Source organism: Schistocerca gregaria, chromosome 10 (assembly GCF_023897955.1).
Source record: "Schistocerca gregaria isolate iqSchGreg1 chromosome 10, iqSchGreg1.2, whole genome shotgun sequence".
In the NCBI taxonomy this organism is placed as follows: Eukaryota; Metazoa; Arthropoda; class Insecta; order Orthoptera; family Acrididae; genus Schistocerca; species Schistocerca gregaria.
In genome coordinates, this window is record NC_064929.1 from 114,611,727 (window position 1) to 114,633,053 (window position 21,327).

Below are 21,327 nucleotides of genomic sequence, written 5' to 3' on the forward strand. Positions count from 1 at the left end.
CAAATCAACAGCTCATTTCATGAAGTCATAACTAGAAGTGAATAATCTCCACAAAAATTGGTAAGTTAATTACTTTGGTGCAAGAAAGTCTCCATCATTAAGGAGAACGATGTTTTCAATAACTTGCCGGCAGCCATAAAAAGCTTTACTACTGACAGATTTCAGTTTACGAGGAGCCTAAAGGATTTCTTGCTAACCATCTCTTCCGACACCATTAATGAATTGAATTACTTAGTAGAACAAGCGCGCGCGCGCGATTGAGTGTGTGTGTGTGTGTGTGTGTGAGAGAGAGAGAGAGAGAGAGAGAGAGAGAGAGAGAGAGAGAGAGAGAGAGAGAGAGAGAGAGAGAGAGAGGGGGGTCAAATAATACGTGTACTATCAGAAGTGTGACCAAATTTTCATTCCTCGTTCATGATCAGTCCATTTGCGGTCTGTGGATAATAAATTAGCATATTATTTTCCCATTGAGTATCTCCCCATTATGGATCAATTTCAATGGAAAGTACATATAATCTAACCCTCTTGTCTGCCCCACTTCTGTTGAAGGTTACACATGAGACAAATACCTTGTTGTTGTTGTTGTTGTTGTTGTTGTTGTTGTCTTCAGTCCACAAACTGGTTTGATGTAGCTCTCCATGCTACTGTATCGTGTGGAAGCTTCATCTCCCAGTACCAACTGCAACCTACATCCTTGTGAATCTGCTTAGTGTATTCATCTCCTGGTCTCCCTCCTCGATTTTTACCCTTCACGTTGCCCTCCAATATTAAATTGGTGATTCCTTAATGTCTCAGAACGTGTCCTACCATCCGACCCCATCTTCTAGTCAAGTTGTGCCACAAAGTTCTCTTCTCCAGTATCCTATTCAATACCTCCACATTAGTTATGTGATCTACCCATCTAATCTTCAGCATTCTTCTGTAGCACCACATTTCGAAAGCTTCTATTCTCTTCTTGTTCAAACTATTTATTGTCCATTATTCACTTCCATACGTGGCTACACTCCATACAAATACTCGGAGAATAGACTTCCTGATACCTAAAGCTATACTCGATGTTAACAAATTTTTCTTCTTTAGAAACACTTTTCTTACCATTGACAGTCGACATGCGTACTCCCAGATAATTTATGGAATTAACTGCTTCCAGTTGCTGACCTGCTATTTTGTAGCTAAATGATAAGGGACCTATCGTTCTATGTATTCGCATCACATTACACTTGTCTACATTGAGATTCAATTGCCATTCCGTGCACCATGCGTAAATTCGCTGCAGATCCTCCTGCATATCAGTACAATTTTCCATTATTGCAACCTCTCGATACACCACAGCATCATCTGCAAAAAGCCTCAGAGACTTTCCGATGTCACTCACCAGGTCATTTATGAATATTGTGAATAGCAACGGCCCTATGACACTCCCGTGCGGCACACCTGAAATCACTCTTACTTCGGAAGACTTCTCTCCATTGAGAATGACATGCTGCGTTCTGTTATCTAGGAACTCCTCGATCCAAGCACACAACTGATCTGATAGTCCGTATGCTCCTACTTAATTAAACGACTGTGGGGTACTGTGTCAAACGCCTTGCGGAAGTCAAGAAACACGGCATCTACCTGTGAACCCGTGTCTAAGACCCTCTGAGTCTCGTGGACGAATAGCGCGAGCTGGGTTTCACACGGCCGTCTTTTTCGAAACCCATGCTGATTCCTACAGAGTAGATTTCTAGTCTCCAGAAAAGTCATTATACTCGAACATAATACGTGTTCCAAAATTCTACAACTAATCGACGTTAGAGATATAGGTCTATAGTTCTGCACATCTGTTCGACGTCCCTTATTGAAAACGGGGATGACCTGTGTCCTTTTCCAATCCTTTGGAACGCTTCGCTATTCTAGAGACCTACGGTACACCGCTGCAAGAAGGGGGGCAAGTTCCTTCGCGTACACTGTGTAAAACCGAACTGGTATCCCATCAGGACCAGCGGCCTTTCCTCTTTTGAGCGGTTTTAATTGTTTCTCTATTCCTCTGTCGTCTATTTCGATATCTACCATTTTGTCAACTATGCGACTTCAAGAGAAGGAAGCACAATGCAGTCTTCCTCTGTGAAACAGCTTTGGAAGAAGACATTTAGTATTTCGGCCTTTAGTCTGTCATCCTCTGTTTCAGTACCATTTTGGCCACAGAGTGTCTGGACATTTTGTTTTGATCCACCTACCGCTTTGACATAGGACCAAAATTTCTTACGATTTTCTGCCAAGTCAGTACATAGAACTTTACTTTCGAATTCACTGAAAGCCTCTCGCATAGCCCTCCTCACACTACATTTCGCTTCGCGTAATTTTTGTTTGTCTGCAAGGCTTTGGCTATGTTTATGTTTGCTGTGAAGTTCCCTTTGCTTCCGCAGCAGTTTTCTAACTCGGTTGTTGTACCACGGTGGCTCTTTTCCATTTCTTACGATCTTGCTTGGCACATACTCATCTAACGCATATTGTACGATGGTTTTGAACTTTGTCCACTGATCCTCAACACTATCTGTACTTGAGACAAAACTTTTGTGTTGAGCCGTCAGGTACTCTGTAATCTGCTTTTTGTCACTTTTGCTAAACAGAAAAATCTTATTACCTTTTTTAATATTTCTATTTACGGCTGAAATCGTCGTTGCAGTAACCGCTTTATGATCGCTGATTCCCTGTTCTGCATTAACTGATTCAAATAGTTCGGGTCTGTTTGTCACCAGAACGTCTAATATATTATCGCCACGAGTCGGTTCTCTGTTTAACTGCTCAAGGTAGTTTTCAGATAAAGCACTTAAAAATATTTCACTAGATTCTTTGTCCCTGCCACCCGTTATGAACGTTTGAGTCTCCCAGTCTATATCCAGCAAATTAAAATCTCCACCCAGAACTATAACATGGTGGGGAAATCTACTCGAAATATTTTCCAAATTATTCTTCTGGTGCTGAGCCACAACAGCTGCTGAGCCTGGGGGCCTATAGAGACATCCAATTACCATGTCTGAGCCTGCTTTAACCGTGACCTTCACCCAAATCATTTCACAATTAGAATCTCCGTCAATTTCCTTCGATACTATTGCACTTCTTATCGCTATAAACACGCCTCCCCCTTTACTGTCCAGCCTTTCTCTGCGATATACATTCTAATCGGAGTTTAGGATTTCATTACTGTTTACATGTGGTTTCAGCCAACTTTCTGTCCCTAGTACTATATGGGCGTTGTGACCGTTTATTAATGAGAGCAGTTCTGGGACCTTTCTATAGACGCTCCTGCAGTTTACTATTAGCACATTAATATTGTTATTCCCTGTCGCATTTTGCCTACTCCTGCCTTGCCGCGTCTCAGGAGGCGTCTTGTCGGGCCTAGGGAGGGAATTCTCTAACCTAATAAAAAGCCCATGTGCACTCCACACGTACTCCGCTACCCTCGTAGCCGCTTCAGGCGTGTAGTGCACGGCTGACCTATTCAGGGGGACCATACATTTCTCCACCCCATTGCGGAGGTCGAGAAATTTGCACCCCAGCTCTCCGAAGAATCGTCTGAGCCTCTGGTTTAAGCCTTCCACTCGGATCCAAACCAGAGGACCGCGATCGGTTCTGGGAACGATACTACAAATAGTTAGCTCTGATTCCACCCCGCGAGCGAGGCTTTCCGCCTTCACCAACTCCGCCAACCGCCTGTACGAACTGAGGATGACCTCTGAACCCAGACGGCAGGAGTCATTGGTGCCGACATCAGCAACAATTTGCAGTCGGGTGCACCCAGTGCTCTCTATCGCCGCCGGTAGGGCCCCCTCCACATCTCGGATGAGACCCCCCGGCAAGCACACAGAGTGAACACTGGCCTTCTTCCCCGAACTTTCCGCTATTTCCCTAAGGGGCTCCATCACCAGCCTAACGTTGGAGCTCCCAATAACTAATAAACCCCTCCCCCCGTGTGCCTGCTCGGACCTTACTGAAGGAGCAGCCACATGTCCATTCACAGGCAGAGCGGGCGATGCCACACGGCCAGCCTCCACATTGACCCTCCGCCTCGTGCGCCGCGAACGCCGCTGAACCCGCCACTCTCCTTGGGGAGAGGGTGGCCAGCCGCGCCCGGTACCCGCGAAGATGTCTCGACAGCAGGGACAGTGGGTGAAGCATCTAACACCTGGGGTGCACCATGCGACGCACTAGACTCCCCACTGCCGCTACACTCCGAGGCAGCAAAAGCAAAAACACACGGAAGAAGAAGTGACAAGTAAGAAAAATACAGTTAATACTTAAATTAAGGTATCTCGCTGCACAGCAGACGTGAAGCAGACGGCGGTTAGGGCGACACATGAACTTACAACATAAAAGTAATAACAGATAAAAAAAACATGTTCATGAACCTGAGAGAAAATCAGTCCATAAGTTTAAGCAACGCTATCAGCTGTACAATGAGAATCAGCTTAATTTTTCAATTAACTCCTCGACAGAATAGAAGGAGTGACCCATGAGGAAACACTCCAGTTTCGATTTGAAAGCGCGTGGATTACTGCTAAGATTTTTGAATTCGAGTGGCAGCCTATTGAAAATGGATGCAGCAGTATACTGCACACATTTTTGCACAAGAGTTAAGGAAGTCCGATCCAAATGGAGGTTTGATTTCTCCCGAGTATTAACCGAGTGAAAGCTGCTTATTGTTGGAAATAAACTAATATTGGTAACAAGAAACGACAATAAGGAATATACATATTGAGAGGCCAATGTCAAAATACCCAGACTCCCTGAACAGAGGTCGACAAGAGGATCGTGAACTCACACCACTTTTTGCCCGAACCTCTCGTTTCTGAACCAAAAATATCCTTCTAGAATGGGAAGAGTTACCCAAAAACATAATACCATGCGACATAAGTGAATGGAAATAAGCAAAGTAGACTAATTTACTTGGCGAAGTATCACTCACTTTCGGTACCGTTCGAATAGTGAAAATGGCAGTATTAAGTCTTTGAACAAGATCCTGAACGTGGGATTTCCACAACACCTTACTATTTATTTGAACACCTAGGAATTTGAACCGTTCAGTTTCACTAATCATATGCCTATGCTGTGATATTAAAACGTCAGGTTTTGTTGAATTGTGTGTTAGAAACTGTAAAAACTGAATCTTACTGTGATTTAACGTTAGTTTATTTTCTACAAGCCATGGACTGAGGTTATGTACTGCACTACTTGAAACGGAGTCAATGTTGCACACAACATCCTTTACTACCAAGCTAGTGTCACCAGCAAACAAAAATATTTTAGAGTTACCCGTAATACTTGAGGGCATATCATTTATATAAATAAGGAACTATAGCGGCCCCAACACTGATCCCTGAGGAACCCCCTCCCCTTGACAGTACACCACTCAGATCCCCCATCACACTGTATTACGTTCCCCCATTCCTGTAGATCGTTCCCTAATGCTCTTCCTGAAACACTGTACAACTTCTGATTCTGTCAGTTCTTTCAGGTCCCATCTCCTTAAATTCCCACCTTTTTCCAGTTTCTTCAGTTTTAATCTACAGTTCATAATCAATATATTGTGATCAGAGTTCACATTTGCCCCTGGAAATGTCATACAATTTAAAATATGGTTCCTAAATCTCTGTCTTACCATTATATAATCTATATGAAATATTGCAGTATCTCCAGGTCTCTTCCACGTATACAACCTTCTTTCATGAATTTTGAACCAAGTGTTAGTTATGATTAAGTTATGCTCTGGGCAAAAGCCTACCAGGCGGCTTCCTCTTTAATTTTTTACCCCCATTCCATATTCACCTACTACGTTTCCTTTTCTTCCATTTCCTACTGTCGAATTCCAGTCACCCATTAATATTAAATTTTCATCTCCCATCACTATCTGAATGATTTCTTTTATCTCATCACACATTCCATCAATTTCTTCATCATCTGAGGACTACTTTTACGACTTTGGTAGGCGTGGGATTCGTGGCTATCTTGGCCACAACAATGCGTTCACTATGCTGTATGTAGTAGCTTACCCGCATTCCTATTTTTATTAATTATTAGACCTACTCATGCATTAGCTTCATATTAGCCTTCCTAATACTTAAATCTATATCCGATGTTAACAATGACGCCGGTGGATGGACTATCACGAAATTACTGACCGTCGAGAATGTCACAAATATAACCGACAAGCTAATGGGCCCTTCACAGGAAAAGGTTTTTTGCCAGAAAACGGGGAAAACTGAAACCCAGCAAATGAGTAAAAAAGTGTATATTCACTAACAAAAAAAATAGTGTACGCACACAACTTACACAACAATAGTCTGGGATTACTCTATTACGTAATACAGTTTTTGTGATTGTATCTTGCAGCTTTAGTTATTTTTAATTAAAAGAGGCTTTAAAAGGACAGAAAGAACGTGTTGGACTACGCTAGAGATCGTTCTGTTAGCACAGTCTTTACTTTGTAATCACTTTCGTTGACTTCGGCAACTCTCAACAGAAATCTCCAACCTAACCGAGACAATGTGCTACGATACAGCCGAGATCATGACAAGAGAATGGGCTACATCACACTCGAAGTAAATGTATATAGGTAAGGATCCCCATGACCTGTATACGTCTGTTATAAAAAATCTCCAAGCCACTCTCCTCAAATAGACCGCCATCTTCTCTTGACCTTCAACTGTTACTATTTCAGAATTGAAAACCAGATTCAAAGAAAATTTGGCTACAAGGCACAAAACTAGAAAAATAAAAATAATAAAAGTGAGAACGTGAAACATGTTAGCAATAACCATAAACAGGAGATTTTACAGAAAATAAAATTGAGAATGGAAATTATTAATATTATCGACCGTTTAGGAACTCTAGGCTACGAAAGGGATGAAAACACATATCGAATAAGTGGTGGAAGAGTTAGTGTGTTTTAAGATTAAATCCAAACAAGAATTAGAGAAAAACATATCGACGCAAGGCCTCTATTACGAAAAATTGCTAAATCTCGAGACAAATTGTGTCCTTCTGTATTAGATGAAATGTTTTGGCCCCTAGTACGGATGAAACAGTATCTGCAATATCAACAGGAACTTCGGATATGTGTTTCATATTTCATCCAAGCCTGCAGTCTATAAATATTTAAACAAAATACTATAACAAAATACCACTACAGGGGAATTACTTACGGAGTAGTTCTTGGTAAAGAAACACAGGACACAATTACGTATGTGGGCTTAATACGAACTACAACTGTGTTTATAAATCGCTATAGTTGCCTTGGACTAACGACGAGCGAATATCAATATAACCTGTACGCTTTTCAAAGCTGTTATCCATGAAAAAGCTAAACCACGTATCGCGAACAAAATACTATTTAACACCGAAACAATGATATTAGCTGACAATGGGCACAGACTTTAGTTAATGGGCACTGTTGAAAATTTGTGCCAGACCAGGATTAGCACCCGAGTCCCCTGGTTACTAGGGAGAGGCAATGATCACTGTGTCCGAATTACACAGTGGTCAACAGAATATCACGAACTGCCCGAGCATGCCGTTCGTTAGATCCAAATTCTCAATTTCTCCATAGACTGCTAATGCACTGCTCCTTGAACATAATCCTCCTCCCCTTAATTATACAGTACATGGCCAAAAAAACAGACACCGAATATATGCAAACTTGGCCTTACGAACATTGCAGACGTCGTCTATGTAACACACGTCAAACTTCAAAGAATTTACCAATTCGTTGCATTGTTTACTATAGACCACAAATCAAGTAACGTAAAAAAAGCACTGCGTCTATTGAGATCATGATTCAGAGTTTAAAAAAAACTAATAAGTCGCCTACATATTACAGTTGCTGCCAAAAGAGGAGAACCATTATTTTCCCACAAAAGGAAATATAGTTAAAATGACGCTTCTATTTCGGTTAGTTTATGCGGTTACTAAAATTTGCCGTGAAAGTTACATAGTGGACTCTACCCTCCCCCCACCAGAAACGTAGTTATCGTGGCTGTTGTGAGACTTTTGTACACAGTTAGAGAAAGTGTGTTAAATGTGGCGCGGACGGAAACACTAGGGTACGCTACAGGGCAATCTGCTCGCACAACGTTTAGTCGGCATTCATAATCGTTGGCGTAAACAACTCTCAATCAAATTACCACCTTCCAACCTAACTTAGATCTCGGGCTACACTACCAATCGGCCTGTCATCACAACCAAATATTCATTGAGGGGGGTGGGGGGATTTCCTGTATCTCTAGGAAAAACTGTCAGTTTTGTCAGACTCAACAGCAAGATTTACCAATGGTAAACACTTTTTAGACGGCTCGTAATTTTAGAATAGTCCTCTTCGTCTTACTTGGCATAAATTGTTCGCTGGCGTCCCAGCAGCTAGCTCCCTCAGTGTCTGCTTCTGCCATCGCACCACGCCAGTCTGCTGTTGTCCTAGCAGACCGAACGCACCGCACATCCGACACCTTCGGAACCACTCACTGGCCAGTTAGCAACTGAGCGGAACACTGTTTACATCGTGACAGGAAAACTATGCAAAGATGTACACTTAAATGGCACGACTGAGTAGCACACACACAGTAATATCTGAGGAATGTCCTTCGACACGCGCAGAACGAAAGTCTTCTCGCGAACGTACAGCGTCTCTGAAAAAAAATCTAGTGACTATATTCCGGCGTTACGGCCAGGTTCTCATACAAATGAGCAAAAAAGGGTAAATTTGAATTTTTTTTTGAGACAATGAAAATACATTCGAACGATCTGTTTGGGAATTACGAGTGACAATACTATGAGCTTAATTTTAGATTTTCAATAAAAAATGGCGCCCGTAATTATGATTTGATCAAGGGCTTGCGAGACTGGAGTACGCAGAGTGCGTGCAGTGTGGCACCTCAGATGTTACCTGAATTCAAAAATGGGTAACATCAGTTGATACTACATTATTTCTCTGAACTTGAAAATGGATAACATCAGTCGATAATACATAAAATTAATGGGAGCGCACACCTAACCGCAATGAAACAACCTTAAATTTAACGATACAGTGCTAATTCGAACTTTGAGTTCGATTTTGAGGGGTTTGTTTCACTCCTTATGCCTACACAAAAATTAGTTAATATTAACAAATGTCATATTATAGCTATAAGTTCCTAAGAAAAGTGTTTACTTTTAGGGGTCAGAGGTAGAAGTTAAGAGATCGAACCACTTTTAATTTATGCTGCATGCCGTTCTGAGAAAATCGTTACTCGAAAAAAAAAAGTGTTCAAAGTTTAGGGAAAACATTTAGTTATATTATTACTTCGATTTGCATGAACTGAGTGTTACACATATATTCTTAATGTCGCTGAAAACGAATCTGAAGTCAGATTTTCAATATTCAAAACAGCTAATCCAATACGGAGGGCAAACGATTATGTTTTGACCAATTTTTACCAAAAATGTATTTTCGTTATTTACGTTTAGTCTGCAATTCAAGGAGTATTTATCAGCCCTTCCTCTACCTCTGATTGTTCCTAGACAGCAACTTCCTGTTCTTCTTGGCAGGAAAAGCCGATCTGTCTAAGCTGGATATGCAGCACTCGGCAGCCTGCACTTGATATTCGTCCGTATTTTCGGTGAGTATGTTTGCATGCATTCTGCAGTATGAATCCTTTTGAGCACGTGCGACACGGGACGAGTTATCATCTACATCTATATGGATACCCTGCAAAACACATTTAAGTGCCTGGCAAAGGGTTCATCGAATCACCTACACAACTGATAATTAATTGAAACCCTCAGCTGCCGACAGGTGTTGTTGATATACTTCGATGGGGACAGCTGAAAAGTGTGCCGCTACTGGGACTCGAACCCAGGATCTCCTGCTTACAAGGCAGACGCTCAATCCATCTGAGCTATCGAGGGCACAAATGAACAGCACGACTGCAGGAATTTATCTCTCGCACGCTTCCCGTGAGACTCACACCCCGAACCGCCCACAATCCGATTACGTAATGTACTTAATAGGTATTTGTCCATCCACTCATTACTGGCTCACACTAAGGTGAAGATTCCCGTAAGATTTCCGGTAGCCTGTGCGCATTCGCACAGACGAAGGTCAATGGCTGGGTGACGTTTAACCATAGATATGAAGATAGTAACTGTTCTAGAAAGAACAGGCGCCACTGACGACCGTGCAGCTCTTCTAGAATACATGATAGACCGGCCGATGTGGCCGAGCGGTTGTAGGCACTTCAGTCGGGAGCCACGCGACCGCTACGGTCGCAGGTTCAAATCCTGCCTCGAGCATGGATGTGTGTGATGTCCTGAATTTAGTTACGTTTAAGTCGTTCTAAGTTCTAGGAAACTGATGACCTCAGATGTTAAGTCCCAAAGTGCTCAGAGCCATTTGAACCATCAGTCCGTATGTTTGCACACTACTTACAGTAACTTATGCTAAGGACAACACACACACAACCATGCCCGAGGGAGGACTCGAACCTCCAACGGGGGGAGCCGCGCGAACCGTGACAAGGCGTTGGACACATGGCGGGTACCCCGCGCGGCTCATGGCAGCCGTGACACTGCTTCAAACAATGGACTGTAGAAACTTTTGTAAAGCACGGATAAAAAAAAAACCTTTCCGTTCCAGGAGTCTAGACAAGTACACCTTTAAAAAATGCAACTACAAAGAAATTGAATTTTCGAACGGGGCAGGGCTTAAAACTTTGAAGAGTTAAATTTTAATGGCCGTTCTCTTGTATGCAAATAGTTTCACAGTAGAAATTTCTCTAGTTTTATTTATTTATTTATTTTTTGCTGTAGGTAAAGAAGGATAGGATTCTGAGAAGGGCGAAGGGGGGGGGGGGGGGGAGGAATCTCGCCTCTCCCACCTTGGAATTCTCAGTACAGAATTTTTATTCATTACGAGATTCTCAGCCACTTGCAGAAGTGATTTCGCGTGATTCTGCAAAACTTTTCCTTTAGCCAATCGTAGCAACTATAGGATTCCGTTCCTGCTGCATGACATGTCTCGGAACTTAAACTGACCAACTTATTTGCATAAAGAGCTAGCTTATCATCCGCTTCTTTACTTACTTAGACCGTTCATGGTCTGCAGAGCATTTTTTCTTTAATCGTTTCTTTATGTCTTTTATAAACTGCAACACTTTCTAAACTTTTCTAAACTTAACGCCGTTGAAGCATGGTCTTTTGCTGAATGACCAAAAAGCAATGCTGACAGCTGGGGTCCAAGGTTTTTGTTAATCAAGCCGTTTGTATTCTTGTTTGTATAACGCATATTTCTTTATATCTAATTGAGAAGTGAAATACCGGTTTTCGTAGATGCAGATTTAAAATATTTTAACGCAATAAATATTTCATTAAAATTTTCATCCCCTTATGCTCGAAGTTAAAAACCAGTGAAACACGTAGTTTTTAAAAATTGTAACAGATTAGCCGAATACGAATTGTCAGGTATGCTTTCATAATGCTTTCATAATGAACCATTTTCAGAAACGTGGAGCCGGATCTGGGGGTGAATTTCCTTCTCTCCGAGACACCCGGCTTCTTCTTCGACTTAGCCGGCAAACAGGCCGAGGACGCCGGGTGGGGACCGAATATGCAGCAGTTTGTGGATGGCGACGTCGTCACTAGCTGTTGCCTTCGTGCGGGCCTCTTGTGTAAAGGGGGAGCCAACCGTGGCCAAGTGAAGGTCTGTATTCCACAGGAACGAGTTAGCATGGCACTCAGATATTTCCACGAGTCGGCGGACGGGGGTCATTTGAGGTTCTTCAAGACCTTGAACCGAGTTCAGGAATACATGTTTTGGCCCAACCTGTATCGCGATGGCAGGCGATTTGTTGGCAACTGTGTCCAGTGTAAGCGTGGTAAGCCCGATGTTGGGCTGCACAGAGAACTACTACAGTCGCTTAGGGAGCAGTGTCCTCTGGACCGCGACTCAAAGATCGAAACAACGATCGACGGAAACTGGCGCCAGAAACGCACCAGCTCACTCTATTTCATCCCCTTAGGGGTTGAACTTCCAAAAACACCGGAACACGTATTTTCTTATTTGTAGCCTTGAAGTCAAATACCAATTTTCGTAGATGTAGCCTTAAAAATACTTTCATAGTTCTTCCATAATTATTTATCTCAAAATAAAATGTTCATCCACTATTTCACCTCATAGAGGTTAAATTCCCAAAGATACTGGAACACATATTTCTTTATTTCTGACCTAGAAACCAGATACAAATGTTCGTATGCCTAGCTTCAAAATTACCTTAATAGCTACATGATTCAGAAATCCTTTCATGTCCTGCGTCTCCCCCTTAGAGGTGGAATTTTGAAATATGCAGTATAAGCGGTATAAGATCAACACTCTTTCCAAATCTCAAGGTTTATTTTCCTTGGCGGTCTGGACTGTGTGAGTTTCATAGTAATAGTCCTCCACACACACACACACACACACACACACACACACACACACACACACACACACACACCACTACCAATGCCACCACCACCTCCTGGGGAAATTTCTGCAGACGCCCTTGTTCCACTGCAGTCATATTTTGCCGACGACCTACATTTAGCAGCGTGGGAGGGATAGTGTCGTGCAACAGACAGTATACTCAGTAGACAACGAACTGTTCGTTGTGAAATCAGCGACATATTAACCGAGACTGACACAGAAGGTGCTGAAGGTGAAGCACACTAGACTCGTGTCTACCACGGCTTCAAATAGTATCGATTTACTATGAACGGAAGTTCCGAAAAGTGAGCAAGTAATTTTACAGTAAATTCAGTACCGATGGTGAGGATATACAACGAAAAACATTTCTATAAAATTTCAGAAATAATGAAATATTCCACTCAAGTCGCTTGACAGAAAACGCAATGGATATGCTTGCACTTAAGACGGAAGGCCCTACGTGCTTACGCAGGCTTACGACAGATCGCAAAATTCGGCAGTAGGCGTAAGCCAACCTCTTGTGCTGCCATCTGTTATTGATGCCAGGCATCAAGGTCTCAGTAGTACGACCATTCACTGGAGAGTAGTTTGCTTTGTAAGCACTCCGTCTTCAGGCCACGAGTGACCTACTGGGACAGCACCATCCGACCGCCGTGTCATCATCCGTGGAGGATGCGAACAGGAGGGGCGGGGGTCAGCACACTGCTCTCCCGGTCGTTATGTTGGTATTTTTTGACCGGAGCCGCTACTATTGGGTCGAGTAGCTCCTCGATTGGCATCATGAGGCTGAGTGCACCCCGAGAAATGGCAAGAGCGCATGGCGGCCTGGATGATCACCCATCCAAGTGCCTTCAACGCCCGACAACGCACTTAACTTCGGTGATCCCACGTGAACCGATGCAACCTCCGCGGCAAGGCCGTTGCCGCAGATATTTTACAGTAGTTGCTTACGTTTCATAATTATCTACTTTACGGGGAAAATGTAAAAAAGGCGATTGTCACCGAAGCTACAAGTAATCTAATTTCTGGTTAGTTATCAAGTGGTCTTGTGTGCGAGCCTGAATTTTTCATCCCTTGCGGTGGGAATGATTCAAACCCGTCATGTTCTTCTTATGAAGTGTTCTATTTATTTTGCACACAATGATCGTTTGTAGTTGTCTTGAGTTACTAGGTTGATAAATTTTTGTTTGGCGCACGTATCATAACTGAGATTTGCGCTTAATGGCTGAAGGTGAATTAGCGTAATGAGTAGTAGCGAATGTTACAGTAACATGTTTGTAAATTATTTCAGGTAAATTACGTTAGTCGTGTAATATTATCCGTATACCAGTACAGTATATGGGCCAATTACGTTAGTCATGGAATACTATCCGTATAAGACTATGTCACCTTGGTGTCCCGGAATTTGCTTCAGTTTTGGAATCCACGAAAGAACTGGAAATTTTCCTTTACACAGCTTTCCATATAATTTCTATTACAGTGATTCAGTCTTGCCTGTCACTCGACTTTTCTGACTGTGAAATAAATTCTATCGCTCAGGTGCTTATTACCTCTTCGTGTTTCCATTTGCCGATATTGCGCATAAACACATATCTCAAAGTTGCTATGGACATTGATGGAGCGACACACTTTTCTATGGCGACACTGCAGTTTATAGATAGAAAAACCGATCAGTTAAAACGACATGGGTATTTTAGTTCTGAATAACCGATGTCTTTCAGTATTTGTTTGCTCTCGGTTATAACAAGTATCTTTTCATTTTTTCCTGATAACCACGTAAAAACAGATATATCAATTAGCCACAGATGTCGTAGTAAAATTTTTAGTTTTCAAATAAACCTTTTTAAAAAAAAGACGAGTAATTTTTATTCGTAAGATTTCCATAGCACTGAAATACGGCGTTATTACAGAAAAAAATGGGAAAAGTTATGTATGCCACTTTAATAACACTGCTGATAGAAACGAGCAACAAATGGATTGGTCCAACATTGCCGAGACAATACTGTGCCTGTTATACAAGCAGAGCGCGAGACTGGACACAGTTTCTCGCTGTTGTCGAACGTCAGTTGTAACATAGAATGGCACCATCTTGAAGTCTGGAAGTATTTTACGATATGCGGAACGAGGGAAGAACAAAGTTAGATTTGGTCGACTTGCGACATCATACAAGGAAAAAAGTTAAAATTTAACAAATCATTCATAGTTCTGGATAAAAGTAGAAAGTGCCTGATCTGCTGCTGTGTCTACGTAGTATGCCGTTATCTGCTTTTAGCCCTTAAAAACAGAGAAATTAAAACGAAAAAGAGAGTTCTCCTGCCGCAGTTTTCACTCTTTATCGCTGGACTATACGTAATGCCTGCATAGTGCTGTGATAACCGATTACAATATAATTTTTGAGCAGAGCTTCTAAAAACTATAATCAGTAGGATAATATTGCCAGTTTTCTGTAGTATAGAAGCACTCGCCAGCAGCGAAGATCGGACAAAGTTTTATTTGACTATTTAATTTAAAGAAATTAGAATTATATTAATACCGTCAGTTGCTCGCGGGCGTTGATAAATATCAACGTGGACAAGTGAAAATGTGTGCCGCGACCGGGACTCGAACCCGGGATCTCTTGCTAAAATGACAGACGCTCTATCCATCTAAGGCACAGAGGACACAGTGTATGGTTCGACTGCAGGGACTATCTCGCGCACGCCTCCTGCGAGACTCACATTCTCACCTTGAATGTCCATACACTACAGTCGTAGAGTCCCACTCCAACACACTCATTCCTCGTGGAAGACATGTCCATATCAATATAAGTATATTGTTCTGGCAGTACCAGCCATGACCTTCTTCTGTGAAGATGCACACGTATTCCCCGAACTGGACTTGGTAAGAATGTGTTCCACGAGTAATGAGTGTGTCGGTGTGGGACACTACGAATGTAGTGTGTGGACATGCAAGGTGAGAATGTGAGTCTCGCGGGAGGCGTGCGCGAGATAGTACCTGCAGTCACACTATCGTCTGTGCCCTCGGTGGCTCAGATGGGCAGAGCACCTGCCATGTAAGCAGGAGATCCCGGGTTCGAGTCCCAGACGTGCACACATTGTCACCTGTCGCCGTTGATATATATCGACACACGTGAGCAGCTGACGGTATTAATATAATTCTAATTTCGTTCTGAACGGCTGCAGGTCATCATAAGGGTATTTAATTTGACATTTTAATTCCATTTATCAAGAAACTGAGAAAGTAAAAATTGTTTAATCTTTGTTTGATTTCTACGTTTACTAGAGAAAATAATGTAAATAAAAGACTGAAAATCGGTTATTACAAGAACTGGTATTGTGACGGGCTTTAACAATTAGCTTAAAGAAGGGTTGGGAAACTGATAAGAGCCGAAAACCAGTTATTTCAGCGATAACCAACATTCCCACTGGTGTTCTGAGTGGTGAGGTTGACGCACAAGGACAACAAGAACAGTTTCTCAGAAAGGTTACTGGAGCTCTGATGTTCTCAAAATGAACGGGCCAGCCATTGGCGTCTGCGAGGGTGAAGGGGAGGGGGAGGGGAGGAGGTCGGGAGGGGAGGATAGGCAAAAGGGCACTTTCACCCATCGCCCCCAACCCTCCCTGGAATCTGGAGTAAAGAGTTTTTATTCGTTACAGTATACTCTTCCAGATAAGAATTCTCCACAATACTGATAAACCTTAGCTTTGGCCAGTTGTAGCGCTTATAGAGTTAGGGTCTTGTAGCTTGATGCACCTCGTAACTGACCAGCTGATTTGTACACAGAGTGCCAGTTTCAGAATCATGCACTCCAGCCCCGACGCGCCTTCCCCCCTCCCCACCACTGGAAATATTTCTGCAGACTCCAGTCTGCCACTGTGCATATATTTTGATAACATCCTGGTTTTAATAGCATCGAAGGAACAGCATTGTGCAGTAAAAGGGTAGACCTAGCACAGAACACACCATTCACAATGAAACGCATCACTTAGTAGATGGTGAAGTACTCTGAAGCTAGCCAGATAGAAACAGAACCTCCTGGCACTGCATCTAACCCAAATTCTAATCTTACACTAATCTCTTGTATGTACCTACCATGCCCTCAAAGAGCCAACGATTTACTATTATCAGAAGTTCTGAAAAATGAGGAAGAAATTGACCCACACTTTTTTGCGTTGTTTATTATTTCGATTACACCATAAAGGGAATGGACTTGTAGCCACAGGTTACACAAGCGATAGATGGTTTAAAATACATAAAAAGAGATGACAATAAGAAACGCTTTTTAAAAACACAATGATGCACGGCTTTTACGATTTTTACAGGAAAAAAATGGATGACAAAATAAAGGTTTTTCAAAAATACGCTGGTAGACAATATTGGGGATTTTTTATCTTTATAGATGACTAGCGGAAAAGCTTGGTGTTGACCAGGCATTTATTTAGAGCCGTGCGTCCACGTCCGTACTATGCAGCGTCTGGCCTTGTCCTGAGTTTTTATGACGTATCTCCCGAAACATGTGTCGTACAATGATATAATTTTGTAGGTACATTCAGCGTCATATGCGGATACTGTCTGCAAAATTTATTGCGAATATAGTAGCAAAGAAGTAACAAATTTAAATGTCACGAATGCTGTGATGCCCACACACTTGGGTGTAACTAATGTACACGGGATGCTTGGCACGATCATTATGGCTACCATCACCTGTGGTCGTAATTGGACCAGCTGTGTCGACGTAGTGAAAATATAAATGTGCATAACATGGTAAACGTCCATTCTTCCCAGCCATCAGACCTGAACTACGATCAAAAATATCATAAAAAGTGGTAGGGGCAATGGCCTTGCCGCAGTGGATACACCGGTTCCCGTCAGATAACTGAAGTTTAGCAGTTTCGGGCGTGGTCGGCACTTGGATGGGTGACCATATGGGCCGCTATGCGCTGTTGGCATTTTTCGGGTTGCACTCAGCCTTCCGATGCCAATTGAGGAACTACTCGTCCGAATAGTAGCGGCTCCAGTCAAAGGAAACTACCACAACGAGTGGGAGAGCCAGCTCCTCCTCCACCCTCAGTGAGAATGACGTGGCGGTCGGATGGTCCTGGTTGGCCACTTGTGACCTGAACACGGAGTGCTTTTTTAAAGTAGTACTCCCTACATAAAACTGACAGTCTAGGCTCAGGGACTGTCCACGGTAAATGCTGCAATGGACCTACGAATACTATTAAAATAACGGTTTGAGTTCTCTTTAATTGTCCAATCATCTGAAGTGAGTCCTTATTGCAGTACGCTGAAAAATAGATTTTATGTTAATGGCGGATAAATTTTATGTGAATGGCGGCAAATTAACTTTACCCTAATGACAGACAAGGTCAATGCCGTACTATCACGTAAAGTATTCTCAGATCGAAATGTTTTGCATTACAAAATCTCCAATGTAGATTCATAATACCGCAATTATAATTCTCAAAATAATTTGGAGCTACGTTCAATGCATATTTAAATGCATCTTTCAAAACAATAACAGAATTCTCATTAGATCATCATTATCAATGGCTAGAGTATTCCTATTATTTCGTCTACCAAAAACCGCGTCTCACTATGGCTTCTTCAGTACGCTGTTTTGTTTTCCACTGTTGACAGTAGAAACGATCTGGCAGATGTGACATTGTAGATGCGCAGTATGCGTGTCTTAATGCAAATAAACCGTCTGGAACATTTACCCTTGAACGTCCCTAGAATGGGATTTCATGGAACGTTATTACTTTCCTGTGTCCATTTCCATCACAAAAGCTGATCGCCACGACTGGGGAAGGGGAGGAGGGGGTGGGCTGAAAGTTGGCAGCAGTGGCAGAAAAACCGAAGAAAACCTCACGTTTTCGTCATTTGTTTTCATAATGAAGTAGTGCCAATTCATCACATCGCACGCTTTTCTCTCGGAAACGGTAAAATTCATCGTCTGGATATCAATGTCGCCTGCTGAGGTATGCAGTCGCACCACTCTGTACGAAATAGGTTCTAAGCTGATGCAGTCGACAAGTAACATCGAAATATATCGTCACCTAGAAATACATCGACACCTCGAAATAAATCCACACCTCGAAATAAATCGCCACCTCGAAATAAATCGCCACCTCGAAATAAATCGCAACCCTCGAAAAATCGCAACCTCGAAATAAATCGACATCGTGAAATAAATCGAAACCTCGAAATAAATCGACACCTCCAAACAACCGCTACACCGAAATGAGTCGATATCCCGAAGTATATCGACATCTAGACGCATTTCGGCTTACCATATAGACCGAAATCTCGATGCTAGTCGACATATCGAGATAAATTGAGGTACAGAAATATATCGATATCTCGAAATATATTGGTACCACGTAATATAAAGATATCTCTCAAAATAGCGATATCTAGAAATTTATGGATTACTAGAGTTATGGAGGTACCTTGAATTATATCGAAATCTCGATATGAATCGATATCTGTAGTACACCAATACATGGAAATATATCGATACCTGGAAATATATAGACAACCTTAATAGTGTCGGTATATCAAAATAAATCGATATCTCGATATAATCGGATACTCTAAATCAATCGATATCTCGAAATAAATAGACTCCTCAATATAGATAGATATCTCGAAATAAATCGATATCATGATTTAATGTGCGCATCTACATAAGTCGATATATCGATTTGAATCGATAATGGGAAAAGTATGGACGTCTCAAAATAAATCTGTACCCCTAAGAAAACGATTATCGAAATAAATAGATATAACGAAATATATCGCTATCTTGATAAATACCATTATCTAGTGGTCGGATAAATGTTTCAAGATGACATGACATAACAGTATAGTCTACATACATGAAAATACTTTGGATTTTCAATATATCGATAGATTTCTAGACCTCGGGAAAAAAAATCTTTGATCCGACCTCGGGGCAAAAACGCACACCTCGGGAAAAAACGTCGACCTCGGGGAAAAACGCCGACCTTAGGGCAAAAACGCCGACCTCGGGGAAAAACGCCGCCCTCGGGGCAAAAACGCCGACCTCGGGGAAAAACGCCGACCTCGGGGGAAAACGCCGACCTCGGGGAAAAACGCCGACCTTGGGAAAAACGACGACATCGTGGAAAAACGCCGACCTTGGGGAAAAACGACGACATCGTGGAAAAACGCCGACATCGGGGAAAAACGCCGCTGTTGGGAAAAAACGCCGACCTCGGGGAAAAACGCCCACCTCGGGGAAAAACGCCGACCTCGGGGAAAAACGCCGACCTCGGGAAAAACGACGACCTCGGGAAAAACGACGACCTTCGGAAAACTGCTGACCTCAGGAAAAATCCAGTTCCATTAATTTACATAGACAATAATGTTAGTTACCATTAGGTTCTCAAAATGCAATCAAATTCCTGGTATTTATCACCTCACACAAAAAGTGGTCATGACAGAAAAGTCTTGTTCTTTAGAAAGTTTAGAATGAGATGTTCTAAATAATGCAGATAATCTATTTACAATAATCTACAAGCACTGCACAATGAGAAGAGACTGTCAACCAGAGCACTTTGAAATAGTGCACAGCCAGGAAGACAGAGGTTGCATTGCTGATTATAATCCTCTGGTGCTTGAGATTCAGAATCCAGGATTGCCTCGAATGAGAACAGCACGAATGAATGTCCTGCACCAGTATAGAACTTACTCTGGAACTCCACAGAAAATCACAAGGCACAATTATATCACATCATTTTCAGCAAACTACAGAAGCCTCTAGTGGACATAACAACGTCGTCACCTCCTTCACTAGTGAAAGATCTTAGTAGCTATTGAGTCAAGAGTAGGTGGCCAATTAATAATTTGTTGTTCAAAGCTAACTTCAGTGTATATGGGAATACTCAGTGGACATCTTTAACCATCATATTTTACTGTCTAAGATATATCAACTTCCCAGACTATAAGTATAAGCAGAGCTTGGTCTTTACCAATCCGAGATTGTTTAGAATAGGTATCAATGGAATCAGATCCACTGGGCATTTAGAGCAACCTGCTTTAAACAATATGAGCAGGCAATAGACACAGACACAGAATTTGAAATTTCTCTGTGAAGCGGTTACCTTCGTCGTCTTCAAACTTACTTTGTGTGCTGCGGTATGCGGAGGCACTAATAGCAACACAGTAAAACACAGAAGAAACTTATAAGTTGATGTAATCAGCCAGTAAGAAGCAGTAAAATTCAAGTTTTAGTAATCGATTATTGACTTATTATCCGGCTTTGGTGCCTCAGACATGTCCGACGACCTTAAGATTTGGCATGAAACGAAGTCTGGAAGACACGTTACACGATAGAATTGGAAAAGTGTTCATGTGTTGTAAAAACCTAAGAAATCGTCCCGTTTTCGTCAATTGCCGTCGAATCGACGTAATGACATATCGTCACATTGGATGCTTTTCTCTATAAAACAGTTACATTTATCGTCTGGAAACTTATGTCCCTGGCTGCGGCATGCGGAGGCACTAATAGCAACTCCATAGAACACAGAAGAAGCTTCTAAGTTATTGGTTCAAATGGCTCTGAGCACTATGGGACTTAACATCTGTTTTCATCAGTCCCCTAGAGCGTAGAACTCCTTAAACCTAACTAACCTAAGGACATTAAACACATCCATGCCCGAGCAGGATTCGAAACTCCGAGCGTAGCAGTCCCGCGGTTCCGCACTGAGCGCCTGAACTTCTTGACCACCGCGGCCGGCTCTAAGTTGATGTAATCGGCCAGTAAGAAGCAGTACAATTCAAGTTTTAGCTATCGATTATTGACTTATTAGCCGCCTATGGCGCCAGGGATATGA

General features: G+C 42.2%; 1 non-coding gene across 1 annotated transcript; it reads right to left on the reverse strand.

Annotated features, from left to right (window-relative positions):
* Window positions 1–9,841: 9,841 nt before the first annotated feature.
* On the reverse strand, window positions 9,842–9,916 carry Trnat-ugu (transfer RNA threonine (anticodon UGU)). Its single transcript has one exon. It is a non-coding gene; the product is annotated as a tRNA-Thr (tRNA).
* Between the last annotated feature and the right edge of the window lie 11,411 nt (window positions 9,917–21,327).